At 41.2% G+C, this 24,045-nt stretch overlaps 2 long non-coding RNA genes across 3 annotated transcripts in view; one reads left to right on the top strand and one right to left on the bottom strand.

The window, feature by feature from the left end:
• LOC126958967 (uncharacterized) overlaps nt 1-24,045 on the top strand; it is an 84,786-nt gene that overhangs the window by 20,532 nt on the left and 40,209 nt on the right. The window lies entirely within an intron of this gene.
• The window catches only part of LOC126958969 (uncharacterized), a 93,374-nt gene that overhangs the window by 30,129 nt on the left and 39,200 nt on the right, over nt 1-24,045 (bottom strand). Inside the window, exon 2 of one of the 2 annotated variants that reach the window (XR_007727420.1) lies at nt 3,666-3,882. The exons of the other annotated variant lie outside the window; for it this stretch is intronic. This is a non-coding gene — a long non-coding RNA (uncharacterized LOC126958969). The remainder of the gene's footprint in view (nt 1-3,665; nt 3,883-24,045) is intronic. 2 annotated transcript variants of the gene reach the window in all.

Raw genomic sequence — 24,045 nt, 5'->3', positions numbered from 1 at the left:
TTGGGCCTGCCTTCCAGTCCACTTTGCCAATGTCCTCCCGCTACAGAACCGAAGTCAGACGATGTTGGGTTTATGGACTTGTTGCAATGAGGGATAACACACAGATAGCATGGGTAGCCATGAGGCAGCTCAGTAAGAGGATGTGATCAAGGACTTCTTGGGGGATTTGGGCTTGGGTTAGGTGATACTGGGGAGGATTCAGGGAAGGGAGAGATTGCTCTGGATTTTGGATGTTATCAGGAAGCACAGGTAATTCTAGGACTGGGTATCTTAGGACTGGGATTTTTAATAATTCTTACCTAGAAGGTAGAAGGAATGGGATGAGGCTAAAGGTATAATTAATAAAGAAGCAGAAGTGGCTCATATTAGCCAGGAAAGGAGCATCTTTGGTCATTCTTGTGGTTTGGACAATGTTCTTATTTTTGTCTGGGTCTAGACAGATTATAGGGTCATCTTGTTTTCTTTTGCTCCATTACAGTCACAGAGTGGCTGTATCTGATGTTGCTGTTCTATGGAAATTATGTTCAACAAGAGCACACCATGGCCCAGATGTGAGTGCCAGGCTTATGTCTAAAGGCAGCCAGGAATCCTGCAGAGAAAAAGATTCTGATGGTTCTCGGCATTCATATTATCTAAGCAGAAACTCCTCTTGCAGGGCTAGAGACGATGCTGGAAGAAAGGTGCTCCTGTTGGAAGGCTGCCTCAGGTCTATTCATCCATTCAACAAATACTTTTTGAACGGGAAACATACTCAGGCACTTGGGACAGAGCTGTGACATGGATAGTTCTCATGGGTATACATTTTAGTGAGGGACACAGACAATATGAGTGAACAACACTGGGGCTTGTTGGGGGATGGGGTAAGGGGAGGGAGAGTATTAGAAAAGATAGGTAATGAATGCTGGGCTTAATACCTAGGTGATGGGTTGATAGGTGCAGCAAACCACTATGGCGCATGTTTACCTATGTAACAAACCTGCACATCCTGCACATGTACCCCAGAACTAAAAATTAAAAAATATATTAAAAAATAAAGTCACGGGTATTACCGGGCATTATAAAGAAAACAAAAGTAGTTGTCAGAGAATGACTGGGGGACACTCTGGAGAAGTGGTCAGGTACATGCTCCCTGAGGAGGTGATCAGAAGGTTCCCTGTGAGATTCTAAGGCAAGACTAGCAACAGGAAGAAGGCAGGAACATCTGCAGTGTGGTGACTGAGGGAGAGATGGGCTGAGATGAGGCTAGAGAGGTGGGCTGTGTTAGGGGGTTTGGGGTTTACTCCCCATGCCCTGGGAGGCCACTGGAAGACTTTAGCAAGAAGAACAGCAGGCCCACATCTCCCTGTGTGACAGCAGAGGCTTGCAGAGTACTGGCCTCTCAGCATCCCAAGGCCTGTCTCTGACCTCCCTCCAGGCCTGGGGTTTTGGGTTAACGGGAAGTAGTCTGATTGTCTCCTTCCCTGCTGAGGTCAGTCATTGTTCAGAGTGGTGTATTAGATCCCTATTTCTGCTGTAACAAATTACCACAACTTAGTAGCTTAAAACAACACAAATGTACTATCTTCCCTGCTGAGGTCAGTCATTGTTCAGAGTGGTGTATTAGATCCCTATTTCTGCTGTAACAAATTACCACAACTTAGTAGCTTAAAACAACACAAATGTACTATCTTATAGTTCTGGAACTCAGAAATCCTAGCATCAAGACGTCTGCGAGGCCTTTGCCTTCTAGAGGTTGCAGGGAAGTACCTGTTTCCTTGCCTTTCCTAGCTTCTAGAGGCCACCTCCATCCCTTGGCTTGTGGCTCCTTCCTCCACCTTCAAAGCTGGTAGCATAGCATCTTCAAAGCTCGCCCACTCTCTCTCTGACTATGACCCCTGCTTCCATCATCATAGCTCATTCCCCAACTCTGACCCACCTGCCTCCTTCTTATAAGAACGCTTGTGATTACATTGACCCTGCCCAGATAATTCAGGATAATCTCCCTATCTCAAGGCTCTTAAATTAGCCACATCTTCAAAGTCCCTTTTGCCATGTAAGGTAACATATTCACAGGTTTTGGGGGTTAGGATTTGGACATCTTTGGGGAGCCATTCTGTCTACCACAGGTAGTCACCTGGACAGCAGAGAACCGAAATTTATCTTGAGCCATTCTACTAATGAGATGTGTCATTTAGCCACTGGAAACCTACTCACTTATCTGTAAAAATGAGATGAGTACTTGCCCCACCTACCTCAGGAAGTTATTGTATCACATGAATTAACATAGCACATTTGGAAAAAAAGAAATGCTGTAAAATATAAGGAATAATTATGATGTGTTATGGAGCCTGCCAAACATAGGTACCAAGGGCATGTTATATATTAACATAAAACACTGAAATTGAAAGAACCAGGTTTGCTCTTAAAAATACTTGCTGTGTGACCTTAGACAAGTAACTTAAAAAGTCTTTGGATTTTGTGTGTAAAATTTGGAAAATGCTATCTTCTCACAATAGTATTGTGAAGTTAAAATCAAGTAATACAGGCTGGGGTGCTGTGTGAAATGCTACACAAATGTTCTTTATTAAATATTGCATAGCCAGGTGCCCAAACACTTCTTCCTAGATAGATGCTTAATGAATCCAAGTAACAGGGTGATACCTATCAGACCAATGCCAACCGTTTTGGAATCTCCACTGTATACAGTGAGTGAGAAATGAAAAGAAGATAGTAAACCAGGGTTCACTCCCATTCCCTCCCCTCTCAGCTACTGAGGGGTTACAGAGCAGCAGGAAGAGCCTGCAGCATCTCAAATGGTTGGTTAGTCAGAAAAATGCAGAGTATACCTACTGAGAATACAGAATCTTCCTGCAATAAAGAGGTTGAGATTGAGGCAGACCTTCTCCAGAAGAAGCATCTGTAGTCATATTTAAGACATTCAAATAAATTGCTCAAGAACAGCCTTGTTTATTCAGTGCCTATCATGTAACTTGAGCAGAAATGGGCAGGAAATATGTGCCTTCTGAGTGTGAGCTATAGACCTACAGACATGTTAATTATTCAGCATACCGTTTTTGAGCACCTAACAACATGATAGACACTGTCCTGCTTCTGGGGATACAGCAGGAGATAAACACAGAAAACCTCCCTGCCCTCATAGAGCTTATTGTCTAATTGAGGAGATGAACAGAAATCAAACAATCCACAAATGAATGTAAAATTGTATTTATAACTCTTCAAAGGCACCATGCTATGAAGCTTATCACAGGGCTTAGAACTTGGCCTCTGAGAGGTAACAATTCAGCTGAGATCTGATGGCTGAGCACGTGTATTAAGAGGGAAGAGGAGGAGGGAAGAGCTTTCCAGGCTGAGGGAACAGCGTGTGCAAAGGCAAAGAGGAAGCATGGAATATTGGAAGACCTCCGAGAAGCCCAGTGTGTCTGGATCTGGACTCAGAGTGATGGGGGCAGTGGTCAAGATATAGACTGGAGAGATGGACAGGGGAGTTCTGGCTACAGGCGTCATTATGTGGGCAGATACAGTGGCTGACAAAGTCAGGACTTAAGGTTTCACTCAGCCCAAGGTTTTGTTTTGATTTTAATGCTCCTAGAAGAATCTTATCATTGCATGTTTCTAACCGGAAAAAAAAAACCCTTAAATATGTAATAATTAACTCAAATTCTCACCTGGGTAAGAAGCACATTAAGTCACCCTGTGTAGGTCAATGAAGGGTGCCCAGGTGGGTCTTAGGTGTCCATACCTGGCAATGCAAAGACTGGCTCCAAGATGGCATGCAAAGACCAGAACAGGTCATGAGGGAATCACTGACAGCAGTTCTTGCCTCACTGTTGTGCTTTTCCAAGGATTTCACATGCATGAGCACATTGGACTCCTGCAAGACATCTGTGAAATGGGAAGAATGTAGTAGTTGTGGGGAGATCGCCAATGACTTGCCCCAGCACCCACAGTGACAAAGGCAAACCTTGAACTCATATTGACTGTTTCTAGATAAAAATGGTTTTCCCCATAGACCACAACTGAGTCACCTACATTCTTTATTTCTCTCTCTCTCTCTCTGACCTCCTTAAAATAATAGAACTTAGAATGATCAAACTCAAAGGGGACTTTAAACATCACTCAACTTATTTAATTCCCTCCTTTGGAAATTGCAACAAGTTTAAATATTTTGAGAAGCAATACTATTTCCCCCAAAAAGACTCTCTTCCTTTAGTGGAAAGAGAGAAGTCTTTATTCTGGTCCTTTCTAGTGACTCATTTTTGGCTCTTGGAACATGTGCTGTCATGGAAAGACTCTTTCTGTAATTCACTGTGACCTTAGAAGGCAGGTCACTTTACCTCAGGTACCCTCTGTTTTCTCACTGTAAAATAAAAATGTAAAATAACTACAACCAATGATGACAAATTCATCTTACATCATAACCCAGCACACACACACACACACACACACACACACACACAAGTGAGAGAGTATTGAAACAGAAGTTCCAAGAATCTGTACTTATTCTTACTAGTACAATGTACACTATTTTCATTCTAGTCTGTTCTATTGCATTTCATTCTGTTCTTCCAAATAGCTCTTAGATATCCAGTAAATGGATTTTACTACCCACTAAAATGTAAAGTCCTCAGATTGACAAATGCTAGTCTGGATACTCTCTGAGGCACCCTCCAGTCCTGGTCCTCTGACATCCCCTGGGGCTTCCCAGAGTCTCCTGGAGGCCTCTTTCCAGCAAGGCAGGTCCCCTTCTGCAGCTGCAAGAGTGACTTGGAGACCCTCTTTATCAGTCCTTGGGCCTCGCCAACTAGTGCTGTTGGTCTTAGGGCAATTCGCCCCTGCAAGTGTAAACAAAGCACTGAACTCAGCCTTCTGATCACAGTTAGCCAAAATTAAGTGGAGAAAGATCCACATTCAGAGTCCAGCTGCAGAGTTTGAGAGCTTGGCCATTCCCTGCAAGAATCCCACCCAAGACCACACACGCCTCACCCATGCACATAGACCACACATGGTAATCCACGCCTACTCACCACACATGCCACGTACAAACACATACACAGCTCCCTCAACATTCACACATACCACACAGTTATCCACGTCAATACCCTCACCCATACCATGTGTACATACATACACACAGACACTTTACACACACACACACTTATATGCATGTATGCACACACTCACCATACACTACACACATACCACAACACACACACATACACAACTCCTGAGAATCCCCACAACTCCTGTGGTATAAAGCAAGAAATCATAATTTGAAGGTGAATGAGTCAGAGGGAAATTTTTTTTTTTTTTTTTTTTGACTCACTCTGTCGCCCAGGCTGGAGTGCAGTGGTGTGATCTCGGCTCACTGCAACCTCCACCTCCCAGGTTCAAGTGATTCTCCTGCCTCAGCCTCCTGAGTAGCTGGGATTACAGGCACCCCTCCACCATGCCCAGCTAATTTTTGTATTTTTAGTAGAGACAGGGTTTCACCACGTTAGACAGGCTGGTCTCAAACTCCTGACCTCAGGTGATCCACTCTCCTCAGCCTCCCAAAGTGCTGGGATTATGGGCGTGAGCCACCATGTCCAGCCAGAGGGAAATAATTTGCAGTTAATCCTTACTATCTCTTCACTGTTCACTCACTAGCACAGAGTTGGAAAGAGGATTTTCAACAGTTGGAACAATTTGCATAAAACTACACTGGCAATACACTGAAGCACTTTGCTTTAAAAATTGTGCTGTTAAAAACAGTCAAATGTATATTGCTACTCTAGTATTTCAATGATGGCTTTTTTCAAATTAATCAAAATTTCATTTTATGAGTACTATTTTTCATATTATCTTTTTCATTTGTCTGCTGATTTGTAATAGCATAAGACTGTATGTTTATGCTTATACCTTTATAAACACACACATTTGCTTCATGTTTTGAAACAGGTTTTAATGTGTGCTATAAATGTGTGCTCTTGAAAAGTACTGTACATATCATTTTACTGAAGCTTTAAAGTTTATGAATTCTGAATGTTTAAAACTGTAATAACAATATCAATCCAAGCATTTCAGTATTAAGTAAAGTAAATCCCCAAATCCTGGTACTATTTGACCTTGAAAAGTACTATTTCCCACGCTCCCATGATGGTCCTGAAGTTGCTTTCTGTGCCCAGAACAGTGCTTGCTATCCTAAAAAGCTCTCAGGAAATGTCTGATGAAAGAATGCGTGAAAAGAAAGAAAGAAAGGCAGAGAAGAAGGAGGGTGAAGAGAGAAGAAAAAGAGAAAAAGGTAAAGGAAGAAAAGGAGGGAATGAGATTGGAAGTGGGTGGATAAAGAGAGTGAGATAGACAGAAAGACAACCGTAGGCTGCTTCTGACTTGGGTGTCTTTTCTCTGTGGAAAATGGAGAACAAAGACCATGTCAGATCTTGTTCAAAATATTATTGCTGGAACCCACCTTGTGAAGTGGCAACTTCATGGGACAGTCACTGGAAAATTCAGCTTTCCATCTGCAGTAAAGGAAGCAAATCTTGCCGAGACATTTGACAGACACTGATGTTTAGTCTTAAACATTATTCCTATGGTCACTTTGCTATGGTAACTGTGTCATGGAAATATTTGCATTGCTCATTTACAATTTTTTCTTTTCATCTCTAAGGCTCATTCATGAGTTTTGGAAGGAGGGTTATGGTTTTATTGCTTCTCCTAATGATAAAAATAATACATGCTCATTATTTTTGATTAATCAGAAAATAAAAGTAAGCATAAGCATAAAGTAATAATGCCTATTATTCAAAACATCCAGAGATCATAGTTATTAACATTTGGTTTTCATAAAATATATGTAAATATGATCATACTGTATATTCCATTACGTAATCTCTTGTTTCACTTAATATATTGAAGACATCTCTGTCCATCTTTTAAAATTATTTCATAGCTTTCTGTTCCTGTTTGACAAATCTTTAGGTTTGCCAATGTTTTATTATGATAAATGATGTGCTAACGAACATTCTTGTACAGGCATTTTTATGCATTTATCCTGCTATTTCCTTAGGATAAGTTATTAGAGTCGAACATTTAAATGTGAGTATATACATTTAAAAATACTATTTAAATTTGCTAAATTGCCCTCCAGAAAGCGTGACTCAATTTACATTCCCTTTAAAGTGTATGAAAATACCTATTATCTCATGCCTTTGTCAGCACTAGTTATTATCATTCTTTTAAACCTTTTTCAGTTTTATAGGTTAAAAGGCATTTTCATTTTTATTTTTATTGGCATTTTCTTTATACTAGTGAGGTGAAATAGCTTTCATGTTGGCCATTTGCATTTCTCCTTTTTTGTGTAACTCGTCTGACCATGTTTTAACTGTATCTTACCTTTTCATTGATTTCCAAGAGTTCTTCACAATTCAAAAATGTTAACCTTTTGCTGTCATATGTTGTGAATTCTTTTTTCAGTTTTTCATAACTTATGGTATGTAGTTTAGACACATAGAAGTTTTAAGTGGCCAGTATTCAATGATTTCCTTAATATTTCTTATTACTAAATCATGCTTAGAAAGGAATTCCTAATTCCAAAATGATATAATTTTTTTATCTGTACTTTTTTATCATCTTTTGTTTTCTACATTTATATTTTTAAACCATTTGGAATTTATTTGATGTGTGGAGTGAGGTAGGGAATCTAGCTTTTTCTTAACTTGTCAACAAGTTGTCCCAATAACCTTTGGACTGGATAGTCCACATAGTCTTTCTAATGATTTGAAATGCCTTCTTTGCCGTACTCTAAATTTTTACAGATCCTTGAGCTCTTCTGTCACTTGTCTTTTTACTGTAGCCTTATATGTCAGTCTTTTAGAACTATGTATTATTTTGACTATGCAGATTGAAAGTTCTCATTCCAAAGACTCCTCAAGTTTTTAGAATAATGACTGCCACTTTCAATAGAAAGAGCAATGTCATTTTATTTACTTTGGAGATGTGCTAGAGAAGGGAATTCTCCCACCCCCACCCACCAAGTCCTAGAGTTTCAGATGTGGATAGACCTACACATTTTCTATTTTAATCTCCTAATTTCACAGATGAGTTCCAAAAGTGTAAATTGACTTGTTCAATGTTAACATAGCTAGCAGAGCTGAGACTAAGCCAAGACTAGACCAAAACTATTTAGTAGAGAACTGAGACTAGAACAAAGGTATATACCCCTAAAACCATGCTGGAGGAAGATGGTCACAGTGAGAGTTTGTCAAAGATGGCAAACACAGGATTAGTAAAAGGATGGTCCTCTCTGTTCTAGATCTCCAGCATCTGACTTCTTTAAGGGAAAATGAGCAGTTTCTGGAGCACCAGTTTGAGAGGGAAGTTAAAGGTACAGGAGCGCTTTGATGTTAACTGACTGAGTCCTCAGAAAACTCACAAAAAGGAAAGAGCACAGACACACTAAATAGCACACAAGTGCACATGTGCTTCAGTAGTAGTAGCTTACCCAGCATTGAGCTTTCAAAAAAAAGTTTCAGGCGTTTCTCAGTAGTGTCACTGTCACCCTGGTTGGCTATGTTAAGGTCATTTAGGTCAGACATCAGCAAGCACAGACAGCTGAGAGGCAGGAAATGTGTAGCTCTGTGAGCAAAGCAAAGGAGAAAAGCTTTTTATAGCCAAGGCATGGGAGGAAGCACTGATAATCGGAGAAGGGTTGTGTGTTTTCTTTTCTTTATTGGGAAAACTCTCCAATTACGTTCTTTAAAAGCTAACCAGGCTCTCTCTTATCTTTCCCACCTCGTGGAAAGTCATTCGCTAGCAAACAACCTTCCATCTGAGGGCACCAACATTTTAAAAATATGTTTAGTTTCCTAAAGATATTTTATAGTTTAATTCATTTTTATTAGAAAATATCGTCACATGGTTTAAAATTCAGATGTACAAAAGGATATATGATAAGGAAACTTCCTTCCATCCAGTCCTCAGTGACCAAGTTCCCCATCCTGGGGAAAACCAAGTTCTACATTCTTATTAACCCATCCAGAGTTATTTAGACATATTAAAATATATAAGTACATACAGATATTCTTTTGTGAAAATTTTTACAGAAGGGGTAGCATACTACACACACTGTTCTGCATCTTGATATTTTTACTTAATATCTGAAGAATGTTCTGTATCCACTTTGGGAGGCCGAGGCGGGCGGATCACATCAGGAAAGAACTACCTTATTCTTTGTTATGACTGCACTACACTCTATTGCATGAATAAAGCATACCTTATTTATCCAGTTCCCTTTGTTATGACTGATGCATGACATACCTTATTTATCCAGTTCCCTTATAGATGGACATTCATGTTGTTCCAAATTTTGCTATTACAAATAATGCTACAATTAATGTATTATTTTATATATCAGCAAATTTACATCAAAAATAAAGTCCTAGAATGGGAAATGCTGGATACAAGGATATGAACATTTGCAATTTTGTCAGAAATTGCTACATTTCCCCTCTTAGAGATTGTACCAATTTAAAACCCTCTCAGTAATGTGGAAAGTACGAATTTCCTCACACCTTTGCTGATCCAGTGTGTTGCCAACCTTTTTTTGTAAACCTTTGTTACCTTAATGTGTTAGGTAAATAATAGTATCTCAGTGTAGTTTTAATTTGTATTTCTTGTATTACGAGTGAGATTCAGAATCTATTCATATATTTGAAGGTAATTTGTATTTCTGTAAAGTGTTTGAACTCTTAGTCTTTCTTATTGAGCATGTTATTGGTCTTTTCCTTATTGCTTCATAAGGGCTCCATAGACAAGAGGAAAATTAGTGATTTATCTGTGACTTCAGTTGCACATATTTTCCCAAGTTTGTTTTTTATCTTGTAACTTTACTATTAGCATTTTTAAAATTCTTATTTATTTATTTATTTATTTATTTATTTATTTGTGCTTGTAATCCCAGCACTTTGGAAGGCCAAGGCAGAAGGATCTCTTGAGCCCAGGAGTTTAAGGTCAGCCTGGGCAACATAGTTAGATTTCATCTCTACAAAAAAAAAAAAAAAAAGCCAGGTGTGGTGGCGTGCACCTGTAGTCCTAGCTACTCAGGAGGCTGAGGTAAGAGGATTGCTCGAGCCCAGGAATTCTCAAGGTTACAGTGAGCTATGATCACACCATTGCACTCCAGCCTGGGTGACCGAACCAGAACCTGTCTTAAAAAATAAATTTATTATTATGGCTTCTGTGTTTTCAGTCAGGACTTTCTCAGTCTAAGATTATAAAAAATATCTATCCTATGGCTTCCTTTTTACTCATTTAGGGTTTTGTTTTGTTTTGAAACAGAGTCTCGCTCTGTCATCCAGGCTGGAGTGCAATGGTGCAATCTTGGCTCACTGCAGCCTCCACCTCCCTGGTCAAGCAATTCTCGTCCCTCAGCCTCCTGAGTAGCTGGGACTACAGGCAGGCACCACCATGCCCAACTAATTTTTGTGGTTTTAGTAGAGATGGGGTTTTGCCATGTTGGCCAGGCTGGTCTCAAACTCCTGACCTCAGGTGATCCACCCGCCTTGGCCTCCCCAAGTGCTGGGATTACAGGTGTGCGCCACCACACCCAGCCAGGTTTATTTTTTACTTTTATATATTTAATCTGTCTGAAATTTATTCTGATTTAAAGTTTAAAGTTTTAGGTTTGGATACAATTTTATTTTTTTCCAGATGGCTTACCAGTTATTTCCAAAACTATTAAATAATCTTTATTTTCCCTACTAATTTGAAATACTATCTATATAATGTCTACATATTAAGGTACTTGCATATTATAATTTATAATGAAACTTTTTCACCTTGTAACATCTATTTCCAAGAATCTTTACACATATTCATTTTTCCTTTTTTTTTTTTTTTCTTTTTTTTGAGATGGAGTCTCGCTCTGTTGCCCAGGCTGGAGTGCAATGGCACAATCTCAGCTCACTGCAACCTCTGCCTCCTGGGTTCAAGCAATTATCTGCCTCAGCCTCCCAAGTAGCTAGGATTACAGGCACACACCACCATGCCTGGCTAATTTTTGTATTTTTAGTAGACACAGGGTTTTACCATCTTGGCCAGGCTAGTCTTAAAGTCCTGACCTCATGATCCACCCACCTCAGCCTTCCAAAGTGCTGGGATTGCAGGCTGAGCCACCGCACCCGGCCTCTTTACACATCTCATAATGATTATATATAAGTCTCTTACATTCCCTGGAAAATCATATTTTCATAATTTTCTTCCCTCTCGTTTGCTTGTAAAGTGTTATCTCCTGCAGGCCAGTGCCTCCTCTAAACCTCTCTCCCATTCTTAGCATCAGCATTTCTGCTTTCTCAGAGATTACCCCTACTTGTAGAATCACCTGTGCCTCTTCTTGCTCTTTAAGAAGAGATTGCAAATTGCTTCCGTCCAGATGGGCAAATATAAATGGCTATCAGTGTGAGATTAGAGTTTCCAGGCTCTTAGCAGAGGAGCCAGGATTATCCACACAGGGAGACTGCTAAAGCCCAGCGACTGGAGATTTACAAGGAAGGATGTGTAGAAGAAGAGTGATGGACACTGAGTCTCAAGTTACACCAATAACAATATGCATGAAAGAGGAGCTAGAGGAGAAACTAGGGGCAAAGTTCTGGAAGAAAGAAAGATAAAGAATGCAGAGCCCCTGAAGAGAAACCAGATAATACAGAAAGACCAGGGAGGTTAAGGATAAGCAAAACACCACTGGATTTGGTGACAGGGAGATCACTGGTGCTTCTTAAAGCAGGTCACTTGACATATTCCTATCCCTCTACCCTTCCAGTTATACTTACTTCCTCTTCTGGGTAAATGGTCAGCAGACCAGCACCCTCAACTAGAATAATTAGAAAAGCCAAATACAATGCAGAAATTACCTATTTGAGGGAAGGTGAGAGCTGCTGAGACAGGGAACACTGGAAGGGCTAATGCACTGGAGAGAGAAACTTGAGGAGAATGAGCTGGCTTCTGCAGCTGCTTTTACCAGTAGGGCCTTTCGCAGGAGGCTGAGAACCCAGTGCGAAATGCAGTGCAAAGGCTGGCAAAAGACTGCTCAGAATAGAGAAAATAAGAGTGTTAGTGGAAGATTTGAAAGGGCCTCAAACAAGACAGCCTGTTTTGACCTGAGGAATGTTGCTGCCTACTGGGTTGCTTCAGAGCAGGGATTCTAAAATGCAAGTGGAAAACCTGCCTCTAAAGAGCAGAGTGCAGTTTTTCAGCATTCTTGTAAGACTAAGATTAGAGTTTACTACTGGCTGGGGGAGGGTTCTTGCAGAATACAAAAGGGCCTTTGTTGGAAATCCAGGAGGTCAGAGATGAACCTGTGGAGCGCTGAGACTTACGAGAGCTATAATTCAACCTTGACTCAGCAAATCACTAATTGGATTAACATGATCAGCCACCATTCTGTCTGTACAGCAGGGGGAGGGTATTCCCTCTCTGAAAGAAGCTATCATCTGAAGTCTCTACAATTTTGCGTAGGTAATGTCTGGCCTGCCATTAAAATGTACGAGGTACGACAAAAGACAGGCTCACATAACTGAAAAACTGAGAGAAAGAAGACAGTAGAAACAAACAGGTGATCCAGATGTTCAAGTTAGTTGACAAAACCGACAATTGCCTACCACTGTATGTTAAAGAGGAAAAGATGAACAACATTGGTGGAAAGATAAAATCAATTGTTACCTCTTCCAAGGAGCTTTCTTTGGTTCTCCCTTTCTAGAAATCATCTTTTCCTTCTCCATATTATCCTGAAAATGTATCTATACTTCTTATTGCATGTACCACTGTAGAAAGTAGTATCTTGCGGTGATCAAAAGCATGGAGGTTTTAAAGTCACATTGGGTTAAAATTCAAGACCAGCCACCTGTTAACTTTGTGACCTTAGATAAGTCACTTGTCTTCTCTGAGCCTCAATTTCCTTGTCTATAAAATGGAGTAGTTGGCTGGGTGTGATAGCTCAGCATCTCAGCACTTTGGGATGCTGAGGTGGGCAGATCACAAGGTCAGGAGTTTGAGACCAGCCTGGCCAACATGGTGAAACCCCATCTCTACTAAAAATACAAAAATTAGCTGGGTGTGGTGGCATGAGCCTGTAATCACAGCTACTCAGGAGGCTGAGGCAGGAGAATCACTTGAATCTGGGAGGCGAAGGTAGCAGTGAGCTGAGATCACGCCATTGCACTCCAGCCTGGGTGACAGTGAGACTCTGACTCAAAAAAAAAAAAAAAAAAAATGGAGTTGTTAAAATAATTCAGTGCCTTGGGTTCCTAGGTAAACAGACTGAAATCCAGCTCAGTGTAAAAGGTAAAATGAAACCTAAGATTAGCCAATCAAAAACCACCAACTAACCTCTCGCTAGGGACTTTTCACTGGAATGATCTAAATAAGACTATTGCTTCATTTTAACCAAATATTTTATTTGCCTTGCTTCTGCATTCACTCTGTAAAAAGGCCTTCCCTTTATGCTCTTCAGTGGAGCCCCAAATAACCTGTGGCTTGCAGCTGCTCAATTTGTGAGCCCTGTCTGATCAACTTAACTCTTTAATATTTTAATGTGCCTACGTTTATCTTTTTACAGAGTCAATATAGTACTTTCCTCATAAGGTTGTTGTGAAGAATTCAAATATATTCATACAACATTCAGTTGCAATAAAAATGAATTTTTTCTCTAGTTTTCCTCACGAACTCCATCTGCTGAGTAGTACAGAAACAACCTTAATTTTTGTCCAGTGCACTCATTTCATACTGATGTAATACTTGTAATATTTCTATAGGGATATAAGATCTCTGGGGAAAAATGTTAAGTCTTCAAGATGGCCTTTGCTTCTTTCCTCCCAGATGGTATCTGGGGGTTTGAGGGAAGGTCTATGGGTCAGTGACCCTGTGGCAGCAGAGGAGAGATGGAATCCTTAAACCCATCCAGTGTCCTCTTGAGCCTTTCTCCTCTCTGCTGTGGAGTAGCTGGACAATTCTGCTCCTTGGCCTGGGAGACAGGTGTGTGTACTTGATCCCATTGGTCTGTTTGAGCTCAATGGACAGATTCCACTAGATTCCAGAGCCCCAGCCACTTGCTCCTAGTCCCATAGACTTTCATGGCAGCTTCAGGCTTCTGCTGGACCATCAACCTTCTCAGCACCTTCCAGGGATGTGAAAGAACTCACACTGCTTCAGGACAGTTACCCTCATCACATACTTCCCTAATTTCCTGTTGTTGTCCTTTATAACACTTTACTAAATTAGTAACTTCATTTTTTTGTATAAGAACATTAATTTGATATTTTCTCCCATACAGCATTGCAATCTTGGTGGTGCTAGGAATCCTGTCCAGTTTCGTTCTTTATTGTGTTCCCAGTGCCTAGATCAATCAATACTGCTAAATAAATAAATAAGAAACTCTTAACTTCAGGGCCCTGATATTTCAGAACACAGATGAACTTGCCTTAAATCTTTTCCCATCCATACCAGGAATCTTGTTAGTTTTCTACCCAACACCATTTGCCTGTGTTCTTTCCTATCAGAAGACTGATTTTGTTTGGTTGACAAAATGTCCAGCCCAGGGACTTTATAAATCATGAATTTGCCATGAACAGGTGATCCTGTTCCCTATACCAGCAATAGATCAGAGTAGTTATGCCATGTTTTCCTATCTAATGAGCTAGAAAGAAAAGTCGAGGGGGGTGATTTTTGTCCTTGATGGAAAATAAAGAATATAAGTAGAGCTCTCTTCAGTCTTCTCTGCCCTCAACCCCTCACTTTTAAAATGTGGTGGAATGAGGATATTATGTTTGGAGCTACAGTAGCCATCTTGCAACCATGAGGGAAAGACCTGAAGAAATGCCAAAATGATCTCATTGAGCTCCTGTACCAACCCTGGAACTATACCCCAGCTTTCTTGTTATGTGAGATCACACATGCCTTTATCATCTATGCTACTGTTATTTGAGCTTTATATTGCCAGGAGCCATTTTTTTTTCTGATATCCTTTGGAACAAATCCAATTTTGCATGCATTTTATGACCTAAAGCTGGGCCACAGATCATTAGTTCTGTTTTTACTTCCATATAAGTTATAGTCTATGCTCAGACATAAGCCTCATTAACATCCTGGGCTTCATGTCAGATACGGCTTTAGGTGACATCTCTGAAGCACTCTGAATAATGAAGATCTAAATGGTCACACCTAGTGACCAGGTAGTTACAGATCAAGGGAATGGGATGAGGAGGCAGAACTGTAAAGACAGAGTAGTGAGGGCTGAAGCCAGGAAAGCAAAGAGGACCCAAAAGGGTATCAGAACTCAAGGGAAAACAAGACTGGAGTGGAGGAAAGGTCCAAGCAAATAGTCATCAATAGAGCGATCCAGAAAAGAAATGGGAAAGGAAAAATTTAAATCTAGGAAATAATCTGACAATAATGCACAAGACTTTTTGGAGAAAATTTTAATTCCAATAATAGATACAAGCAAAGACTTGAATAAATGGAGTGATATGCTGATTGTGTAGGACAATTTAACATTTTAAGAGTATCAGTTCTTCCCAAACTGAAGCTGTAGATCCAATGCAATTCAAGTAAAATGCCCACCCCAAGTTTTTGGGACTTTGAAAAACAATTTTAAAATTCATATGAAGAATAAATATCCACAGACAGCTAATTTTTAAAATGTAGGCAAAAAGGAAATTTGCCTTGCTAGGTATTAAGGCACATCACAAAGCCATGATTAAGAAAAGGGGGAAAAAGTCAAGTTGACCAAGATAGAGAACCCAGAATTAGACCCAGCTATAGAGGAGAACATGTTATATGATAGAGGGGGGCATCACAAATCAGTACAGAAGCAATAGATTAAGTAGTACATGGTGTTGGAAAAATTGACTCCATTCAGCCCCACCTAAGACAATTTAAAAAGAAACCCCAATGGATTAAAGGCCCAAATGTTTAATATAAAAGTGTATAGTGATAGGAAACAATATGCGTGCATATCTCTGTGACTTTTGAGTGGAGACATTTCTTAAGGAAAACCCAAAAGTACAAACAAGAAGGAGGAAAAAAAATACGGATTTGTCTACAAAACAAAATTAAAGATTTATTCCAACAAATACTACAAAGTCAACAGGTAAACTGGAAGAAGATGTTATTGACATCCCAAACCAAAGGATGTAGATCTAGAAAATCCTGCAAAACAGTAATAAAAAGGGAAAACAGGCAAAATATACAAGAGGAAAATGCTTAATGGCCAATAAGTGTATGCAAAGATGCCAAACATTACTAGCAATCAGAGAAATACAAATTAAAACATCAATGAGAGATTACTTTACAGAAAGTTGGATAAAATCAAGTAGAGAAAAGACACACTGCTAGAGGGGTGGAAATAAATGAAGCCATCCTGCAGAGCAATCTAGGAGTCCCTAGAGAAATCAAGGATGCAATCTTGGCCCTGAGTATGTGCCCAAGAAAACACTAATGTGCAGATCATAAGAATACATGCAAAGCTGTCCATCATGGCGCACGCACGTGTGTGTGTGTGTGTGCGTGTAAACAAGGACTGATGTTTGTCAATAAAGCAATGGTTTAGTTAAACATAAACAAACACAAGATGAGCCACTATTCAAGCCAGAAGCAGGAAAGGAGATTTACATATAGCAGCATGGATGGGTCACCAAAGCATATTGATGATGGCCATGGTGCATGAACTGAGTGATTTACTCTATTCTCCTGAGGTCCAAATTAAATAAAATATAAATACATAGAGCCAGTGGTCAAAGAACTTCAGTGGCTCTGAAATTTTTATGTGCATGAGAGTCATCTGAGGTATCTGTTAAAAGAACAAATTTGAGGGTCACACACACAGATTCTGAACCTGCACTTTAAAGGTGCATCCCAGGTGATTCTCCTATAAGTGGACCACAGACTGCACTTGGAGACACCTTCAACTAGGTAAAGTCAAGTTACCAGGAGAGTGATCAGAAGTGAGAAGCAAGGGAAATGACAGTAGAACATCTGCCCAGCACCGGCAGCAAGGAAATGACGCTGAAGCAGCTGGCCCTGTCAGCATCAGCTGCCTCTCTCCCCTCCCTTTTTTCGTGAGCCAATCTCAGTGGGCTTGGCCTGAAGGGATTTGGGTGATGGAAACTGACAACGGCCGTCTGGGCAGTGTGTCTGGAGACAGGAAGCCACTGGGGGGCTTTTTCTTCATGAGGATGCTGCTGGGCGTAGTGCCACCAGGGGTCCTAAGCTTGACGTGATCATCCTGACTCACAGTGGGCTTCTCCAGGTTGGGCTATGGGTTGGGGGTAGGTGGGCTATGAAAAGAGTGAGAATGACATATGGGGGACATTGTCAGATGCCAATGCTTGAGTCCGTTCCGATGAGAGAAGCACGGCTGAGCCTTCTCCTAGCAGATCTGGTGGACTCTGGGTGCAGATGGTTCAGGACCCACAGAACCCCATCATCCCTCCAGTGTCTGCATTGCTCTTGCTTCCATTGGTCCCTGCCTCTGGCCTGTGCTTTAACAGCTGGACTGTTCTGAGGCATATTGTGCACCATGTGGAGGGGATAGTGACTGCTGTGATTGTAGGCAGATGGGATGTGGTCTTAAGCTTGCCTTTAGGGATGTCTGATGGCATGCTCAGCCCTGCATCTCCAGCCAGAGACGTCTCCCTCCCTGTGAATGGATTACAGCCACCCCAGTCAAGAACGGACTCTGGACTCCTTCTACTGTTATTTATCCAGGCACTGTTCCCCAACTGGCCCAGAGAACTAACGGAAGCCTGGATTCACTGTCCGCTTCCTAATATGCAGAATGGCCTGGTTTCCTAAGGACAAGGAAGGTTTTTCAGATTTATACAAACAGACCTTGCATATTTGTGGGTATCCAGGTAACAAACCTAGTTTGAAATTCTTTTTGACAGCATAATTCATAGCTCCAGACAGAAATGCTAATGTGAACACAGACACTCCAAGGGACCAGCAATGATGGAAAAGATTAAGAAATGGTCCCAAGCATAGCTCTCTCTAGAAATCATCTGATTCTCTAACACGCCTCATTTTGCAAAAGTGAGTATTTTCATGTAAAGAGAAAAGAACCAAAGAGAAAAAGAAGAATGGCAGAGAATCCAGAGACACAAATATCTCAGGCTTATTAATAACCAGTAAAGTTTTCTTTCTTAGAAACTTCTTGACGTCAGCTGTTTGATGCTGATGGTGTGTGATATGTAAGCAAAGGTCTGTGAATCTGAGAATCCTCATGTGTGTCTACAGGACCGTGTCTCCCTGCCCCTGTTTTAATGAGATCCAGGACAGCTGCAGCTCCCATTGTGCTGAGTGGCCCGGGCAGGCTGACAGAGCTATTCTTCTCTCCTAGTAATGTGTTTGCTTAAGCATGAACATTAGTGTCAGAAGCGCTTAGTGCAAAGCAACCGTTCAGGGGTGAAGCAGTCACTGCCAAGTCTATATGTCTGGGAATTCGTTATGTCTGTCATCTGGGAGTTAGGGTTAGGTAAACCTTGTATTTTTGAATGAAGTTGAAAAGGTGAAAAACAAAAACACTATTTATAAAATCATCTTTTGGGGGTGAGTCCAGCTGTGAAAACCCCACTGCCTTGTTCAGGCCACGGCTTCCTGAAAAACCGAACAATAGATCTTGTTATGTGGGGCATATCCTCTTGCCCTCATCTGCCCTGTCTTCTGAAATGAGTGAAATGAAAGTTATTTTACACCCGACCTTGCACAAAGCTAATGTGCCTAATTAGCGGAAGATGTGCTTTTCGGATGGGAATCTGATTTTAGTCAGTAGTGTCCCATCTTTCACGAGATGAGGACACATCATGGGCAGACTGTGTATTTTTTTCTTGTCTTTCTCACAAGAGCAATGAATGTGATCTGAACTGATGACTCTCCTGTCCCTCTTGCCAGTATGGCCAAAGGCGTTCACTTCCGAGGCAGCTGGCCAGGGCTGAGCCGGGGACAATTAACTGGGCCACAGGGCCCTGGGCTCACAACCTTCCTGCTGGATCCTGAACACGGGACTTTGGCATAACAATGAGCCACACTAAGACTTCCCTAGTAGGAAGCTGTCTTGTCTCATCTTTATTGATCTTTTGGATAGATAATACCGCGCGCCCTTCCCTCTGCTGTGTCTCCGGTACAGTGTCCCTGGAGTCAGTGTGTATCACCAGCTTCCCCTGTAATGGTGCACCCACAGTGCTGTATAATGGGCAGGGAGATGAGAGAGAGCGAGTGCAGGCAGTAATGGGGTGAAAATTTAAAGACAGTAATAAAACTGACTCCAAGTCAGTCTGCTGCTTATTATCATCAAGTGCTGACAATTTAAACAATGTCACTGATAAAACACTCTTCCCTGCAAGCTCTAAACAATTGCTGAAGTTGCTGTTGCCACTGACATAGGTGGACCCAGCCACAGGCATTCCTCTGGAAAGTAAGTTTGAGACAGGTGGGATTCATCCAAGCTCCCTTCAGCACATTTTTTATTTCCATCCTGTGGGATGCTACACATTCCTGCACGTAAACAGTTTCGAAATAAGCAATAATAACATAGCAATGCTATGGCCTATGCTTTAATAGCTGGACTGTTGCTTCTTGTACACAAAATGTGAGTTATTTCCATCCTATTTGACCATAAGGAGTTTTTAATTTGATTGTAAAATTTAAAACAATGAAACAGATTGCAAACCGCACGGTGTCACATTTTTGTTGGTTGTGTGTAAATTTTAGTTCATACATGAAATATTTACTGAATTTGAATATCTTTAAAATTGAAATTTATTCTTACAACAATTGTTCATTTTTTAAAAACAGAAGTTCCTGAGAGTGAGTGCCTCTTTCCATTTTATGCCTTCCCCTACTCCCAGCTGTGCCTATTACTTGGGAAGCAGGAACAGCTAGAGCACCAGCAGGTGACCTAAGTGTGGCCCACCAGGCACAGCAGAATTCCACCTGGAATTGTGAGTCTGGAGTAGGTGACTTGAAGGTGCAAGGATATCTTGGAATCCATTCTTGTGGGACTGGTGATGGTGCCAGGAGTGCTCTATGATGTTCAGCAGCAGCATTGTTTAACCAGACCCTTCCTGTACTGTGATTTTGGCTGGAAGTTGGTAACCAAGCCACCTTGGTTTTCTATTTGTCAAGCCTGATTCTCTGGGCTTGACATTGATTATCTGGGCTCCCAGATATCCTTCTAGTGAATTTCTCTGCTGAAGTTAACCAGAGTCAGTGTCTGTCATTTGCGGCCAGTAACTCTTACTGGAATTCCTAATTCAGAGGAATACTTTGAGGATGAATTCTGAAACCCAAGATAATTGTGTACCACAGACAAATAAAAGCACTAAACATGTAGCACCGCAGCCTTACTGGAAATGTCAAGCGTATCTTCTAATTTGTCAAAGCATATGTCATACTAACCTGTCATGACCAGCCTGGCCAGATCTTAGTAGATCCAGCAAGACAAAAACCAGAGGATCTCTTTGTTTTGTTTTTGTTTTTGTTTTGAGACAGAGTTTCACTCTGTTGCCCAGGCTGGGGTGTAGTGGTATGATCTCAGCTCACTGCAGCCTCCACCTCCCAGGTTCAGGTGATTCATTCTCCTGCCTCAGCCTCCCAAGTAGCTGGGACTACAGGGGTGCACCACCACGCCCAGCTAATTTTTGTATTTTTTTTGGTAGAGACAGGGTTTCACTCTGTTGGCCAGGCTGATCTCAAACTCCTGGCTTCCAGTGATCTGTGCTGGTCTCGAACTCCTAGCCTTAAGTGATCCCCCCACCTGAGCCTCCCAAAGTGCTGGGATTACAGGCATGAGCCACTGCACCCAGCCTGATTTCATTCTTATGTCCATTGTAGCTCTAGCAAACATCTAGCTTTTATGTTAGGTTCTATGACTTGGAGCCAGCTTTTCAAAATCTCTAGACTGGGGCTTCCCCATATTTCTACTGGGATAATGACTTTATCATGGGAAGATCAAGTTTGTGTAAAGCACCTTATGATAGTGCCTGGCACATACTGCAGCACCTGGGCATTTTTTCCCTCACTTAGTCTTCAGTAAGCACCTACTGAGGACGCAGGACTATTTGAGGCACTGGAAAGCTACTCATATTTTTAGTGTATTTGCTGTGTCTTCCTTCTGCTATTTTGCTAAGAGATGATTAGATCGTCTCTCTAAATACCAAGATGAATAGCCACAGGCACTAACTTCTTCAGCCTATCTCCTATCTGCTCTTCCCTCCCACCCCCTCCACACACACACACTTACTCACATGCTCACAAACACACGCCCAACCTAATTCAGGGACTCACATACAGCTTAGGTAAGGCAGCTTCATCATCAGTCCCACCAGAACACCTCCTGCTTCTACAAAGCTGCTTCTACCATTCTGACATGTCTAAGTCTATTCATTCTATTGTATGTCCTCATAGCAGCATATATGTTTCCTTTACTGTGCTTATAATTAGGTAATTATACAGGTACTCACTATGTGATTACTGCTGACTTTCCCCCAGTCTCTCTCAGGAGGACCGTCTATACTGTCTCACTTCTGTACCCATAGCACTTGGTATAATGCCTGGAACTCAAAATACATTGCTTGAATAATTGGAAAACAGCTCTTGAAACCCTACACCATTTATGGGACCTTCTGGGATTTAGGCATCTCATATTCCCACCATTATGCAAACTGTCTCTACTCCAAACTCTAAAAATGTCATAAGATTTGCCCCTTACTGTTTCAAGACAGTAAACATACACTTCACGTGGTTAATAAATTTAATTCAGATATCAATTTGCGGTCCGTGGGCATGACCTAGGTAAGTGGGCAACCCAGCTAGATTACTATTTTGACACTTCATTCAACAGACATTTGTTTAAATATTTTTTAAAGTTTTTCTTAGAGGGGAGGCAAAGGGCTTCATGGGGATAAACTGACCATTGTAGTAGAGGTTTGCCTCTCCTTGGTTGTTCCTCGCAGTTCAGCTCTGGTCCCAAACTGGAACATTCCAACCAAGAAAAAGCTCCTATAGTTAATTGGATTCACCACTTTTAGAGGGGAGTTTAGAAACACCCCCCCTTTTTTTTTTTTTTTTTTAAGATAGAATCTTACTCTGTTGCTCAGGCTGGAGTGCAGTGGCACAATCTCGGCTCACTACAACCTCCACCTCCCAGGTTCAAGCAATTCTCCTGCCTCAGCCTCCCGAGTAGCTGGGATTACAGGAGTGTGCCACCACGCCCAGCTAATTTTTGTGTTTTTAGTAGAGACGGAGTTTCACCATGTTGGCCAGGCTGGTCTTGGACTCCTGACCTCTGGTGATCCACCCGCCTTGGCCTCCCAAAGTGCTGGGATTACAAGTATGAGCCACCACACCCAGTCAGAAACTTTTTGTTTGTTTGTTTGTTTTTAAGTATTCTCTTTGGAAGTCTCGTTGCCCCAGCCCAAGGAATTTACTAAATTATCCTTCTAATCACAAACAGTACTCTCTCTGAGAGGGCTCCTGTTGAACTCAGTTTTCTCTATCTTCTTGAAATATCTTCAGAGATGTTCCAAGACCCATTTTAGATTAATACCTCATTTCATCCCCATCTGGCTCACCTTTTAATTTGGCTCTGGGTTCCCTGTATCAACTGTTTGGGGTTTATAATAAGGAATGTACATGTTAATTAAATATGTTCATGCCACTTCTAGAAATCTCAATCCTGGAAAGAAAAAAAAATGCAAAATAAGAAACAACATCTGTATGCTTTAAGATGTTTTTTGCAGTATCTTGATGGAGAGCAGTGAGAACTTATGGAATCATTAAGTGTTCTGCCAGATAATATATAAAAAAAGATTTACTGCAAGGGTCACTTATGTGATTGTGGGAGATGGCTAGGTAAGCCCAAAATTCATAAAGCAGGTCATCAGGAAGGACAGGCTGGAAGCTCAAGTCAGATCTGAGGCTGTAGTCAAAGGTGGAATTTCTTCTCCTTCAAGTAAACCTCAGTTCTGTTCTTAAAGCCTTTCAACTGATTAGATCAAACCCACCCACATTATCAAGGATAATCTCTTTTACATAAAGTTAACTGATTGTAGACATTAATCACAACTATAAAATACCTTCACAGCAACATCTAGATTGGTGTTTGATTGAACAACTGGGTACTATTTAGGCTAGCCAAATTAGTGCATAAAACTGTTATTTTTCCTGCTGCAAAAGCAATTATAGGAAAGTAGACAGAACAAAAAAAATACCTATAATTCTATCACTTAAAGACAATTTGCTGTATTTTAATTTGTGCCTTCCAGGGTTTTTTCCGCTAGCAATTTATTTATAACAGCAGGAAAGATGGAAATTAACAAAATGTTTAGCAATGGGGAAATAGTTATGGGAATTATGGTATGTGCATATGAGGTGAAATTATGCAGCCTTTAAAACTTATAATTATGAAAACTGGATCAACCTGAAAAAATGCTTGAAGTGAAAAAGTACAGTACAAAATCCTATCTGTAATAGTTGTGATTATAGCTATGTAAAAACAGCATATCACGGGGCCATGCAATGGAAGGAAACATTAAAAATAGCGCAGCAAGTGTCAGTGCCCCCCACCACATCTCCAGCACTTAGCGTTGTTTGTGCCGGAGTTAACAGCTCAGGCTGCTGCCAGCCCCCATGACCCTGCCTGAGGGCTTTCTCTGTCCTCTATGGCCCATTCTGCCCAAGCATGGACAAAATAAAATGGTTGGAGAATGCCTGTTCCCCTGGGAACAACCCTCACCCAATGACTGATGGGAATTTCTGGGTAGATACGTGGCCCCTCAGGCAAGATGTCCTGGAGGTGGGTGTTTCATCCTGGTTCCCAGTGAACCCCAGTGAGACTGAACTCCAGCTGCCTACAGTGGCAACCTGCTCAAATTCCTCTATCTTGGCTTCCTTTCTATCCCTGTCTCACTTTCCCACTCCTCTTCCAGCATTTTCTTCATAAACTACTTGCCTTGTCTTGCTTTGGTTCTGGGCCATATATTCTCAACAGGGGTGATATAGCCGCCAAGGGGCTAAAAT

The sequence above is a fragment of the Macaca thibetana genome, chromosome 7 (assembly GCF_024542745.1).
Source record: "Macaca thibetana thibetana isolate TM-01 chromosome 7, ASM2454274v1, whole genome shotgun sequence".
NCBI lineage: Eukaryota > Metazoa > Chordata > Mammalia > Primates > Cercopithecidae > Macaca > Macaca thibetana.
This window is presented reverse-complemented; position numbering and strand designations above follow the sequence as displayed.